At 41.8% G+C, this 13,669-nt stretch overlaps 1 protein-coding gene across 3 annotated transcripts in view; it reads left to right on the forward strand.

The window, feature by feature from the left end:
* Window positions 1–13,669, forward strand: part of BBX (BBX high mobility group box domain containing) — a 130,996-nt gene that overhangs the window by 35,710 nt on the left and 81,617 nt on the right. The window lies entirely within an intron of this gene.

A 13,669-nucleotide genomic window follows, 5' to 3' on the forward strand; every position in this document is an offset into this window, starting at 1 on the left:
GATAAAGGACTGTATGCCAGTGAGGATCTTGTGATATCTAATATTCAGTTTTGTAAGACGTATGAAAACTCTTTGTATTCTTATTACTAACATGCCTGAGTCTCTCCCTTTGCATTTTCTTCCCTTCATCTCATGGCTTTTGCTTTCTGTTCATTCCTGTCTCAACTCCACAGCTGCCAATTTATTTCCTGTCACCTTCTCCATTTCACTGTTCATGAAAAGTAGCAGATTAGCATCCCCAAGAGGAGTCAGTCCTGTTAAAATTCTGAGTCAACCAGTTTTCACTGTCCCACTTTTGTTTTCAATAATAAAGCAGTTTAGTATCTTCTATAAATCTTTGGAAGAAAATCTCTGGCTAGTTTTTCCAGACTCTTCTCCTTTCCTACTTAGAATTCCTTCCTGACTTTAAGGTTCAAAGTACGTTTCCCATGATGGGTATTCTGCAGGCAAGATCAACAACTGCCCATACATATGTTTTGTATATTATGGTCCCTGAGGAGGGTAGGAAGGCACCCACATTATATAACAAAGTAATATAACAGAATCATTCAGGAAGGCGTTTTATAAAGGAAAAACAACTATAGATTACGCCATTTTGTATGACGTATTTTCTATTTGGTGACCATTACCCTGTTGTGGTGCCACTATATCTTCATTATATCCACACTGTATCATGACTGATACATTAGCCTCATTAAGATTTTGGTAATCCTAGTCCTTGTTCACTGCTCATTTGATATCTTCTCGTATTTATTGTAACAGTATGTACTATACTATCAATGTCTTTTCATATGAACTGTTACTGTTTTATATTGTACAACCTGAGAATACAGGTAAATAAATACATAGTTGGAAAAAAATGTTTACTATCTTTTTTAGGATTTCTGATTGTGTACAGAAGTAGAGTAAAACTCATCTCATCTAGAACCATATGAATGACATTGCTACCCAAATGGGTGTCAGTCTACTACAGTAAGCTATCACTTATCTTTGAATTCACCTGTCCAGTGTTTAAACAATGCTTAGGTGTTTCTCTGATAAAGACTAGCCTGTGGGTTCATGAATGCAATATGAAATTACCTTTGGGGTTAGAAAATTTTAATTGCACATACTTGCCAGTGAAAGCTTTGTTCTTCCTTCAGTCACATTCTATGCTTTGTCCATTCATATGCTAGAGAGACAGTTTGGTGTAGTGTTAGGAGTGCCAACTTCTAATCTGGTGTGCCAGGTTTGATTCATTGCTCCTCCATGTGCAACCAGTTGGGTGGCCTTGGGCTCGCCACAGCCCTGATAAAACTGTTCTAATCAAGCAGTAATATCAGGGCTCTCTCAGCCTCATCTACCTCACAGGGTGTCTGTTGTGGGGAGATGAAAGGGAACGCAATTGTAAGCCACTTTGAGACTCCTCCTGATAGAGAAAAGCAGTATATAACCAACTCTTGTTCTATTTTCTCTCCTTCCCTGCTCTTGGATTTCATGCCACCCACTCCTACTTCCCTCATAACTTTGCAGGCCCCTTTTCTGTGCCCTGCTGCCTTTAGGCTATTCTGTCCCTCCCTCCTTTCCACTCTAGCTGCTCTGTTTCCTCTTGAATACATGAAGCTGCCTTATACTCAGTCAATCCCATGGTCCATCAAAGTCAGTCTTGCCTACTTAGGCTGGCAGTGGCTCTCCAGAGTATTTCACATCACCTCCTTCCTGATACTCTTAACTGGAGATACTGGGGACGGAACCTTTGGGCCTTCTGTATGCCAAGCAGTCTCTGCTGGTGAGCCTTAGCCCCTCCCCTATACTTCTGTCCTCTGCTTCCCTCATTTATTTCTGCTTCCTTCCTTCTTGCTGCATGCTACATTTCCCCCTTCTTGCTAATTCTTATTTTGCTCCCCTTCACTCTTGTTCTCTCTCCACAGTTCACCACAATGTAAGGTGTTCTTTTGGGCTGCTATGGCAACCTAGTATGTCATATGAATTTTGTTTTTCTGCAGGCCTGTGCATGCTTTTAGCACTTGGCTTTTTCTTAACCTCAAATGTTTCCCCCACTCTTCAGCAGATTTTTAAGAAAACCTGGAGGTTCCTCTGATTAGTAGGCTTGACTTCTTTTTTTTTCTTGATCCCAAGATTGATAAGTATTAATCAACATTTCTATTCAGGAGTCTTACTGAGTCAGACCATTGGGCTATCAAGATCAGTATTGTCTAATCTGAGCCATTTTAGTGCAGTGGTTAAGAGTGGTGGCTTCTAATCTGGTGAACTGGATTTGATTCCTGGCTCCTCCTCATGCAGCCAGCTAGGTAACCTTGAGCTAGGCTGAATCTGCACTTACTTTGTTTATTCCATTGTGGATCCTGCTGAATCCAGATCAGTTTGAACTCGGGTCTTCCTCTCCCCCCCTCCCCATTGAAACAGAAAAGTGTCTGCACCTGGTTAGGGAGGCTCAGAAGGGGAGGAGGGAGCCAAGCACAGCCAGAGCCTTTTTCTTTTCTTTTCTTGTGAGGAGGGAGAGGATTGAGGAGGGGAGAAAAAACCAAGAGGCAAATCTATAAGAGAAGTTTAAGCTTCTGCTGAGAGAAATTAGATCTTCCCCTTTAAGGCTGGAAGCCAATCAGGACTTCTCTACCATAGAGTCAGCCCTGGCCAATCAAGGCTTCTCTACCACAAAGTCAGCCTGGCCAATCAGGGCTTCTCTACCACGGAGCTTTCTCATGCTTTCTAAATCCAATTCTTGAAATATTGAGGGTTAAAAGCACTTTCAGATATTGCAGGATAAAGGTATCCTTTATCCTGCAAAATGAATCAATCCTGCTTGTTGCAGAGGGAATACTTAAATTGGACAAAATCAAAAAGAAAATCACATTCAGTTGAGATGGCAGGGACTGAATCGACCTGGGATTGGAATAAAAGCTCTGTGCAGACTCCACCCTGGTCACAGTCTTGTTAGAGCTGTTCTCACAGAGCAGTTCTGTCAGTAGTCTCATCTCCACCTACCTCACAGGGTGTCTGTTGTGGAGAGAGGAAGGGAACGTGATTGTAAGACACTTTGAGACTCCTTTGAACAGTGAAAAGTGGAGTATAAAAACTAACTCTTCTGGCTGGTAGTGGTTCTTCAGTGGGATGTTCTATATCCAACTCAGGCGTTTACACTTCCCCACTCCTGAAGAAGATACTTCCCTTTTTCTAGGATAATAGAGCGTATTAAATACTCAAGTTTTCATTATCTAAAATATTAAAGTTCGTCCCAGAATACCGATTGTGTTGATTTATGTAATTTAAACATTAACATACTGGTTACTACTTGTAAGGCTAATTTGTGAATGCTTGTATGTTTCCATGAGCTTTTCTATGAAGAACATACTAATTTTATTATCAGCTACATGGATCAGCCAAGAGCAGAGCTACTTAGAGTCTCCATAGATCCCAGAGCAATATTCCTTCTATACCCCCACACCCAGTCTGAACTGTATGAAAACAAGTGATGTGGGTTGGCCAGCTTTATGGGCTCTCTGCAGAGTTACATTAATTCATGTTATATTGTCTCTTCTCTTGATTGGTGATCCTGAAGAAGGGGGCTTTGATGATAGCCATGATTAGTCAGAAGTCCTTGGAAAGAGATGTATTTCTTTTTCATTCAGTAATGTACTAGTATTTCCTTCTATGCTAATTTGGGCTGGATATAAGCATGCCTTAAATGTAAACACATAAGTGCTTTACTAAAAAATGTCACCAAACGGCTTAGTAATTTGTTACTAATTAGAGTTGTAAGGATGTAGTTTAGTTCTACTGCAGATCTATGCAAGAGCTTTCTAGTGTACAAGAATAGAACATGGAGGAATCCAATTCCCCCCCCCCCTCCCCTGCCTTGGCACCGGAAATTTGTTCAGTTGCCATGGCTAATGCTGAAATAAGAGTGTTCATAGTTTGTGTTATGGATTGCTGGGCAAGTGCAAGGTATTATGCCAGTGCCCAGAATCACTGTCTTTGTGTTCTGTAGGTATTAGAATATACTAATGACACTTTCCCTAGATCTTATGTGCATGCATACCACTCTAAACATATAATCAGTTTTACTGTCACAGTTTTACTGTGTCTCTGAATTTTGAAAAGAATATAAAACCAGTTTTTATAACCATTGATTAAGGGGAAAGGAAAATGGATTTATTGTAAACATTTTTATGCTGATTTTCCAACCAATGTAGGGCCCCCAAGGAACAGAACGATCTAGAAGTATGCTGAAACATATTTAAAGTGAAAGTGGGTATTCATACGGGAGAAAGTAACTTGCCAACCTTATCTATAATACCTTATGTATTATTATTATTATTATTATTATTATTATTAAATTTATATCCCGCCTCCCCCCGGAGGCTCAAGGCGGGTCACATAAAAAGCACATATGAGCTCGAACTGACATAATTGTCTTAACACTGGAATGATCGTGTGTCTTTGTTTTTGCAATAGTGTCCTGTTTTGTGACCTTGTTCTGGCATAGCTTTGAGAACATAAATAGTTGATGCTATTAGACATGTAAAAATACAAAGGTCTAAATGGAGATTTTGTATGGAAAATTTGCAATATTTAACTCATCAATATTTCTAATTCTTGCCATTCGTGCTTAAATCCAGAGAGTGGAGCTATGAATAGACAAGACTGCTATTTCTGCAAACATGAGAAAAGACCTAAATTTGCAAGAAAAATCTGAAATCTAAAACAAACAAACAAAAACACCACAGGGTTAACCCCTGTCCCCCAATAATAGAAGCCATGCCTATAGCTGAAGCACTTAGTGGTTGTTGCTGGGCATCTACAACATTATTTGTCAGTTTTCAGTCCTTAATTTCTATCAATTTTTTTTTTGGGGGGGGTGTCTTTTCAGGGCTATTTTGACCTTTGAGCTCCAGCAGCAATCACCAATCAACTTGCTGTCACATGACTTTCATGACTACTCTGGTTGCTTGCTGACAGCAGCCACCTGACATAAGCCAGTGTCGTATAGCTGTTAGAGTTTAAGAATAGGATATGGGAGACCCAAGTTCAAATCCCTGTTCTTTTATGGAAGAGTCACAGAGTCTCAGCCTAACTTATCTCCAAGTGTTGTGAGAATAAAAAGAGAGGAGAATATGCTGTTTTAGGACCTTCATGTGAAGAAAGATGGATTATAAATGAAGCGAATAAATAAATATAACTGAAGATGGGATAGATAAAAGGAGCTTGGTTGGTGTGTGCGACAGAAAGAAGGAAGCAGGGACAGCTGAGGACATAGGGTCTGTCAAGAGGAGGATATGAGGAAATAATGTGGAAAGGTGGGTACAGATATAAGCCCTTTTCAAGACTTTTCAGGTTCCCTGCCACACAACTGTACCCATTCTGGTAGCAGGCACTATGCATCTGGGTCATTGTTTTCCTACATAAAAACTGTGAGGGGGAGAGAAGGAGCGAAAACAAGATGGAGATGGACAAAAATAGACTGGTGGATGGGAATAAGGAAAAAAGCAGGAAAGGGGGAGAAGCTATAAAAGTTCAGGGAAAGGAAAGAGGAACCAATGAAGGAAGGAAAATGAGATACCCCCAGCAAATCCTTGAACCCTTCAAGTTATACAATTTAATTCCCTGATATTTATTTTTATGCTTGTATGCCACCCTTCCCCAAGTTTGTTCTATATAAATTTCTTACCCTATCTCTAGAATTCAGGGTATGTCAATCTGGCATGATGCAGATGTATCATTTCTGATCTCTGAGTTGTTCATTGTACCTGAGAAAGCTAGGGCCTTTGTCTTTCTCTGCATGTCTTCCATCTTCCCACTATTAGTTTAACTATGTGGTAATATTGTGTCTGAATTGATGCTAATCATAGTTAATACTAACCTGGACTCATATCTTAGGTATGACACAAGATTTGATTTCATATCATGATTATGAGGAAAACTCTTGTTAGTATTAACCATAGTTAATGCTGCTGCAGATATAATAATACAGCCTGTTTAAAGTAATCTGGGAAGTAAAAGAAAATTGTGTGGGTATTATTATTATTATTATTATTATTTATTTGATTTGTATGACCGCCGCTCTCGGAAACCGGCTCGCGGCGGTTCACAACATTTTAATACAAATACAATATATTAACCATTAAAATTCCCCATTAAAACCCCATTAAAACCCCATTAAAACAATGACTAAGTCACAATGATGGCGATTAAAACTATTCCCGTACAGGCCCACTGGATGAGCAGAAGGGAACGGAGGATAATTGGGCATAGGATGGAACACTCTGGGGAACCAGGTCAGTTTAGTACTGGCCTCCTCCCTCCGGGGAGAGGGGTCCGATCTTAGCCCCGGGCCATCACCCGGCCTTAGACAAACGCCTGGCGGAAGAGCTCCGTTTTGCAGGCTCTGCGGAACTCAGAGAGCTCCGACAGGGCCCGCAGCTCTTCAGGGAGCTCATTCCACCAGGTAGGGGCCAGGACCGAAAAGGCCCTGGCCCTTGTCGAGGCCAGGCGTGCCTCCCGGGGTCCTGGGATCATCAGCAGATTCTTATCCGCAGAGCGAAGTGCCCTGCGGGGGGCATAAGGAGATAGGCGGTCCCTGAAGTATGCAGGTAGATAGAAGCATATCTGAGCCTGTAATATGTTACCTGGGATGTTATGTTGAGGCTATGCCTTTATACCAGCATTTTACAAAGGATATATTTTAGAGATTGTGACGACAAAGTCCACCCAGTGAATTTCATGAATGATCATGGTTTTCATACAAAATAATGTAACAAGACTGTTTAGCACCCAAAAGAGGTGCCTAATTTTAATTATGTACAAGACTGGCAAATCCAATGAATTGTTTTCATCAGAGATTCTTGACCTATACGAGTTTTGACCTTTTTTTGTTTGTTTTAAGTGTATTTGCAGAAAAAGGCCCCCTGTGCTGTTATAGCATTGTGTATTTTAAATAGTGATCTACATTTAAATAACGTATAATTTAATGCTACAAAGAACTGAAAGATAGTAGTAGTATCATTCTTAAATGGGGGAGGAGGGTCAAATAGCTGTCTTTTAGCTGTTACAATATCTGCTTTGGGCTGCCCCAGCAAATTTTAACCAAGAAATGGCAAGGGTTGCGTTTGAGAATCATTGTGAGAATGTTACATCTGTCTTTGGTGAGTCTATGTGCAAAATTGCCAGCTACACAACCACCTATATTTTTAGCTGTGAATTCTTCCGAATAGAACTGTGAAGTCTTTATTTTAGAATATGAACGCGTGAAAGAAATGGTTGTGTGATAAAATATCCGTGTATCACTGCATGACATGCCCAGTGCAAAAGATACACAAGTATTCATTTCTGATTTAGAACAACTGTTTTATTGTATATTTTAATAGTGATAATGAAGTAAGGAATTCAGTGGACAGTAGTTCATTTTCATATTTATGTACCCACAAAGGAAAACATTCAAAAATTAAAATCAACAAAAATGAGTAGTTCTCTAACCATCTTGTTTTTGTTTCTGTGGATTGCTCACATCTCTAATATCTGATGAGGGTAGTTTTCCGTTTTGCGCCATACTGCACCTTAACCTAATGATCCATACATTGTCATGTTTCTGATTTACATAGGAATATATTCTGTGTGTATTATGCAATTTGTTTGCATACTTCATTTTAGTGGGACTTTCATAGCTAGTAAAGAGATCTAATAACTTAAGTGCAATTAGAAAAGCAATTTATAGCTTAGAGTTGTGTGTAATTTGTTGCATATGTCTGGAGTTATATAAGTTTATAATACGATAACCTCTGATCCTTATGATATGTAGTCAGCCAAAATGGCACTAGTGAGTTGTTACAAGGAACATGACAAAATAGGGTTAAAATCAGTGTGAAAACAGGTTGATATCTTTCCACTTCTATCTGATAAATTATTATTCTAGAAGAAGTATAGTACAAATTGTTCACTTTATTCTGTTCTGGCCAGTCCTCCCCATTCAGGCACAAATTATAAAGAGAGCTTTGATGTAATTAAATTCAACTCAATGTTTTCAGCAATTGTGTTTTTATTTTCATTCCTGAAGTTACTTGGAGAAGTAGTTGAAGGCAGGAGCCAAAACAAAATATATTCAATATCTTTGCAATTTATATCAGTTATGAAGAAACATTTTCCATCAATCTTGAAATATTAACCACATTTTGGTCTAGAAATGTTAAATCTAATTATCAGGTAAAAAAGAAATCTGTATTTAGACTTTCTGCTTTTAACTGTAGGATTTTGCTCCTTTCTTTGCTGCTGCCAGTAATAGGTGTAGAATAGCACCCATACATAATTTGGGGTAGTTTGACTCTTGGCAATAGGATGGGCATGAGTTCTGGCTTGGGGTAGCTCCTGATCCAAGCCAAAAATACTGCCACACGGCCACGTTTTCTCCCAGGAAAAAGGGGGGATTACCTAGGAAGGGTTAAATGGCTCACATTCTGCTTTCCCTGCACTCAAGCCTGTGCTGTACCTTGGAGGTTTGCCCTGCTTAGCGTGCTTTGTATGCAGGGTAACAGCAGGTGAGATATCTGGTTAAGAGCATGCAGGATGAGGGGAGGCTGCAGTTTGGGACAAGATTTGACACAGAGGATGGCCTCTCTAGCCACCTTGGGCACTCTGTAGAAGTAGGGGGCTTGGTTGGGAGAGGGGAGCAGTCTCATCTCAGCACTCAAGGTATCCCCAGTCCACTATGTGAACAAAGAAGCAAGGCGGACAACACTGCAGTGGATTAGAGCACAGTGCCTATATGGAGCTGGCTGGCTCCTCTCTTTCTGTGATGTAGCAGCTGTGCAAAGGCAGTGGCAGTGGTGTGCAAAGCCTCATGGTGAGAGGAAGGGTCCTGGAGTCACCTGAAGGCTCAGCATAGAATTAAGTGGCTGGAACTCCTGCCTGCAGCAGCAGCTTCAGCAGCAACAGTTAGTCACCAGCAGCCATCCCTAGATGTAGCATTTCCCCCTCCCATAGTGGCTGGGCTTGGCAGGAGAGGATCAAGGCTGCTGGCTCCAAGTGGCTGCATTGCTTGCCAGCTCTGGCCACTGCACTGGCACCCATATGTTCCTGGCCTAGTAGCTGCTCGAAACCACCCCAGCAGGCTCAGCCCCCCCCCTGCCCTTCCCCGGCCATTAGGTGGCTTTCTCCCACCAGGGACTCGCTAGCTCTCTGCTCTGGACTGTTCTGTGCACTTGTCCAGGTGCCACGTCTCTGAATGACCCAGGCAGGGAGGGGGCTTTCTATGGTGGTAGTGCTGGGAAAGGATCTTCTTTCTACCCACCCTGGGCCAAGGAGCGCTGGTGCAAAGCGCTGGTGCCTATTGGAGCACCATAATTCACCTGTTGTGATGCTTCGTGGGGATTGTGCTGTGGCCCACAGGCAGGTCTTGCTTTGAGCTGAGCACTTCCAGGAGGCAGACAAAATGGCCCAATGCAGAAGGGGAATCACTTACTGGTCCTTCATCTGCAGGAAAATGCCAGGTCAGGTGGAATAACTAGCAGATATTTAACCTTTCTGTTTTGCTTCCCCCTTCTTCAAATCAACTGATAGATTTAATGGATCTCATCCATTTAAGCCTAACAGCTGATGGACAAATCTATCTTGCTTAGCTGCTAGGTTTAAATGGCCTGAACAGCCAAACTGTTCAAGGAAGGCACTTCACTGAACATCATTTCAGGAACTTTGAACTGGACTAGGTTTGTGCTGAATTTTGGCTTATGAACCTGTTTGTGTCCATCCCTGCTTGGCAATACTCCCTTGCTGTTTTGACGATTTAGGCTGAAAACCTCTCCCTTACTTGGAATTTTGATGTATTGAATTCTATGGAACCTGCTTTTGAGTAAATGTGGATAGGATCAGTCTTTGTGATACTTTCAATTCAGTACATGAATCAACCCAAGAATATTTTATTTTACACATTTTTGGGAGACTAGGTAAAGGTAAAAGTATCCCCTGTGCAAGCACTGAGTCATGTCTGACCCTTGGGGTGACGCTCTCTAGCGTTTTTATGGCAGACTCAATATGGGGTGATTTGCCAGTGCTTTCCCCAGTCATTACCGTTTACCCCCCAGCAAGCTGGGTACTCATTTTACCGATCTCGGAAGGATGGAAGGCTGAGTCAACCTTGAGCCGGCTGCTGGGATTGAACCCCCAGCCTCATGGGCAAAGCTTTCAGATGGCTGCCTTACCATTCTGCGCCACAAGAGGCTCTAGAGCCTCTTGTGGTGCAGAGTGGTAAGGCAGCAGACATGCAGTCTGAAAGCTCTGCAGTCTGAAAGCTCTGCCCCTCTCCAATGGTTTATGCATTGCAACATTGCGGTATAGAAGTATGATAAATAAACATACTACTTATCGTCTCATACTTTGGAAAAAGTAATATTTTCAATGCTAGGAAAATGCCCTTAAAATTAATGTTGTTTTTTCCTGATCAACTTGCAGTTGAATATATCATGAAGCAACTCACTGCGGAATAGAGAAAGTCTTCTATAATATCAGTTTTGTTGATTCAAAAAGAAATGATCATCAACTTTATTGTCTGCCTTCCTTGTAGCTAATTGTTAAGAAAACTCCTGTACAAATAAATACCACCTGTTTATTCAGACCTCTGATTAGATTAATGCTTTGTACAATACATCCTGAGCTTACTTCCCCACCTTTCCCTACTTTATTTGGATAAATGAGGTTCTAACATATTGTTAAAAAGTCTTCCATTCTTATTATTACCAAATAGCAAAATTGTGTTTACACACAGTAAATGGTCAATATGTCAGAGAGTGCATTAAATCATTTTGTTAATGCAAATAAAGTTGCTGTACATTTTTGGAAGCCAAGATAACCAGTTTATTTTTGGAAGATGGAAAAGTAATTCAAAGAGATATTGCTAATGTTTGCAAGCCAGTGTCTGAGGATAGAATTTAAGTTGCTTAAATGAAGCTGTATGCGGGCTAACAGGGAATTTCTTGGGGTAAGATATGTGGGGAATTTAATAATTGAGCTACCTAGCACCCCCACAATCTCTTGTTGATTTACAAAATCGGACTAGGATTTCCTTGTTACCAGTGTAGGAATACTTCTGTGGAAAAACATACATTCATCTTCAGACTTCCTGCGCAACCCCATATTGGAACAGCATTTGCACAGTCTGGTCATGAATGCCGTGCCCCTTTCCAAACTGGCACTTTTGTGGGTTTTCCCACCAAATGCATCACTTGCTTTGATGGTGGGCACTCCCACCCCTCAGTTCCTTTTTCAAGGATGTTGTTCCTTTTGTTTTTCATTTCTGAGAAAACCGAGTTTCTCTTTTCTTCCTTAATGTTTGGAAGCTTTGGTTGCACCAGAGATAGAAGGAGCACAGCCTCATTCCTCTTCTCCAGGGCCTTCCATGAGAACCATATCTTACTCAGAGCCATCTACAAAATAACCACAAGAAAACAAAGCATAGTTCCTGGCCCTAGGGAAGCACGCCTGGCCTCGACCATGGCCAGGGCCTTTTTGGTCTTGGCTCCTACTGGTGGAATGAGCTCCCAGGTGAGCTGCGGGCCCTGCGGGATTTACCAGCTTTTCCCAGGGCCTGCAAGATGGAGCTTTTCCACCAGGCTTTTGATTGAGGCTGGGGTCAGCGAATGGGAGCTAACACCCCCCCCCTTGGGACTAGCAGACTACATCTTCTCCCCATTCTTCCCTGCCGCTCTGATAGCAGGGGGTGGGAATAAGAGCGTTTTTTCCACCATGCTGGGATTGTTTTTAAAGTCTTTTAATTGGTATTTTAATGGGATGAAGACTACTGTTACCCGCTATGAGCCTACGGGGAGTGGGGGAAATAAATCTAACAACAACAACAACAACAACAATAGATATACATCTGAGTTACTGAGTAAATCATTCTGGACCACACAGTCCAAGGTTCCAGATCTGGACCAGGGTGATATCTGTGTGTTGCCTCATTTAGCTTTGGGTTCAGGTTTCTTTGCAAGAAACAGTCTGACACAACAGTCTGGCAATCTAGGCCAGTGGAACTGAGAGCTCCTCTATCCTATCAGCCTTTATGTCAGCAGCAGCAGCAGCCCTCATACTTGATGATCCCCATACTTGATGATCAACATCACCCACAGTTTTTTTAAGAACAGGACCCTTCAGGGGAATACCACCTTGTTTGATTATCATACAAGACATGCTGGCATGTCACCAGCTGGGTCAACATGTATTCCTGACAGACAGGGAGAGCCAGAAGCTTGACACTTTAGATGGAAATTTTTATTCCTCGTCAGCCTTGAACTTCCATATTACCAATTACCAAACGATTATGTGGGAGAATCTTCATAAATATTTAGGTCAGCTCCTAGAAGAATCAAAGAGCATGGAAAAGCTAATCCAGTCAGAGCTATTGACCTTCTGAAACAAGAAAGCAGTGCTGGAAAGCCCTTTGTAGATATATTGGCCAGATCTATGGCATCAGCATAATGCAAAAGCTGGATCTTGAAGAAGGAAGACAGGAGGAGAATAGATGCCTTCGAATTATGGTGATGGAGACGAATGCTGCGAATACTATGGACAGCCAAAGTTACCAACAAGATAGTTTTAGAAAGGAGCAAGCCAACTATGTCATTAGAAGGGAAGATATTACGGCTAAAGCTCACTTAATTTGGACACATCATGCAATCAAACTCTAGAAAAATCATTAATGCTCGGCATGGTCAGCGGCAAAAGGAAACATGGTCGCCAAAGGATCTGCTGGCGACCGATACAGGGATGACCGTGAACCAATTTAAAGAAGCATGATTTAAAGAAGCATGAACCAATGGCGAAGACTTTCCTATAGAATCGCCGAGGGTTGGACACAACTGAACGGATATCATCGTCATCGTCATCATCATCATGGCTTCAGCCATAGTTTTTCGAGATGTTGTTAGGATTTATTATCCACCGCTATCGAGGGTTGTCTCACAGTGGGTTACACAGGTAAAAGAATAAACCCACATAGTTTAAAACATTAAAACCCAACCCTTCAAGAGTATGGGTCCTGCATACTTGAGGGACTACCTCCCTCCTTATGCCCTCTGCAGAGCACTTTACTTTGCAGGTAAGAATCTGCTGATGATCCCAGGTCCCCAGGAGGCATGCCTGGCCTCAACCAGGGCCTTTTTGGTCCTGGCCCCTACCTGGTGGAATGAGCTCCCTGTAGGGCCTGCAAAACAGAGCTCTTCTGCCAGGTGTTTGTCTGAGGGTGGGTGGTGGCCTGGGGGCTAAGATCGAGCCCCTCACCCTGGTGACAGAGGCCAGTATTAGACTGGCCTGGTTCCCCAGATAGTTTATTTATTATATTGCCATCATTTTAATGGAATTTTAATGGGAAATTTTAATGGTTTTAATGTATTGATTTGTATCTGAAATATTGTAAACCTATGTGAGCCGGTTCTCTGAGAGTAGCAGTCATACAAATAGAATTAATAATAATGATGATAATGATTATGATAATATGTAAGATATTAGCAGACCATATAGATGGCATCCTGGTTACTCCCTTCTGGTCCCAGCAGAGCTGCTACATTTGACAGGAGGGGTCTACATACTTCCCCCCTCCCCCATGCCAGTTCTGCTAACATACAGGTCCCTGCTGCACCATGAGGTATCAAGGCTTCATTTAACAGTGTGGAAGATTCAGCCTTAGGAT

The sequence above is a fragment of the Paroedura picta genome, chromosome 6 (assembly GCF_049243985.1).
Source record: "Paroedura picta isolate Pp20150507F chromosome 6, Ppicta_v3.0, whole genome shotgun sequence".
Taxonomy (NCBI): domain Eukaryota; kingdom Metazoa; phylum Chordata; class Lepidosauria; order Squamata; family Gekkonidae; genus Paroedura; species Paroedura picta.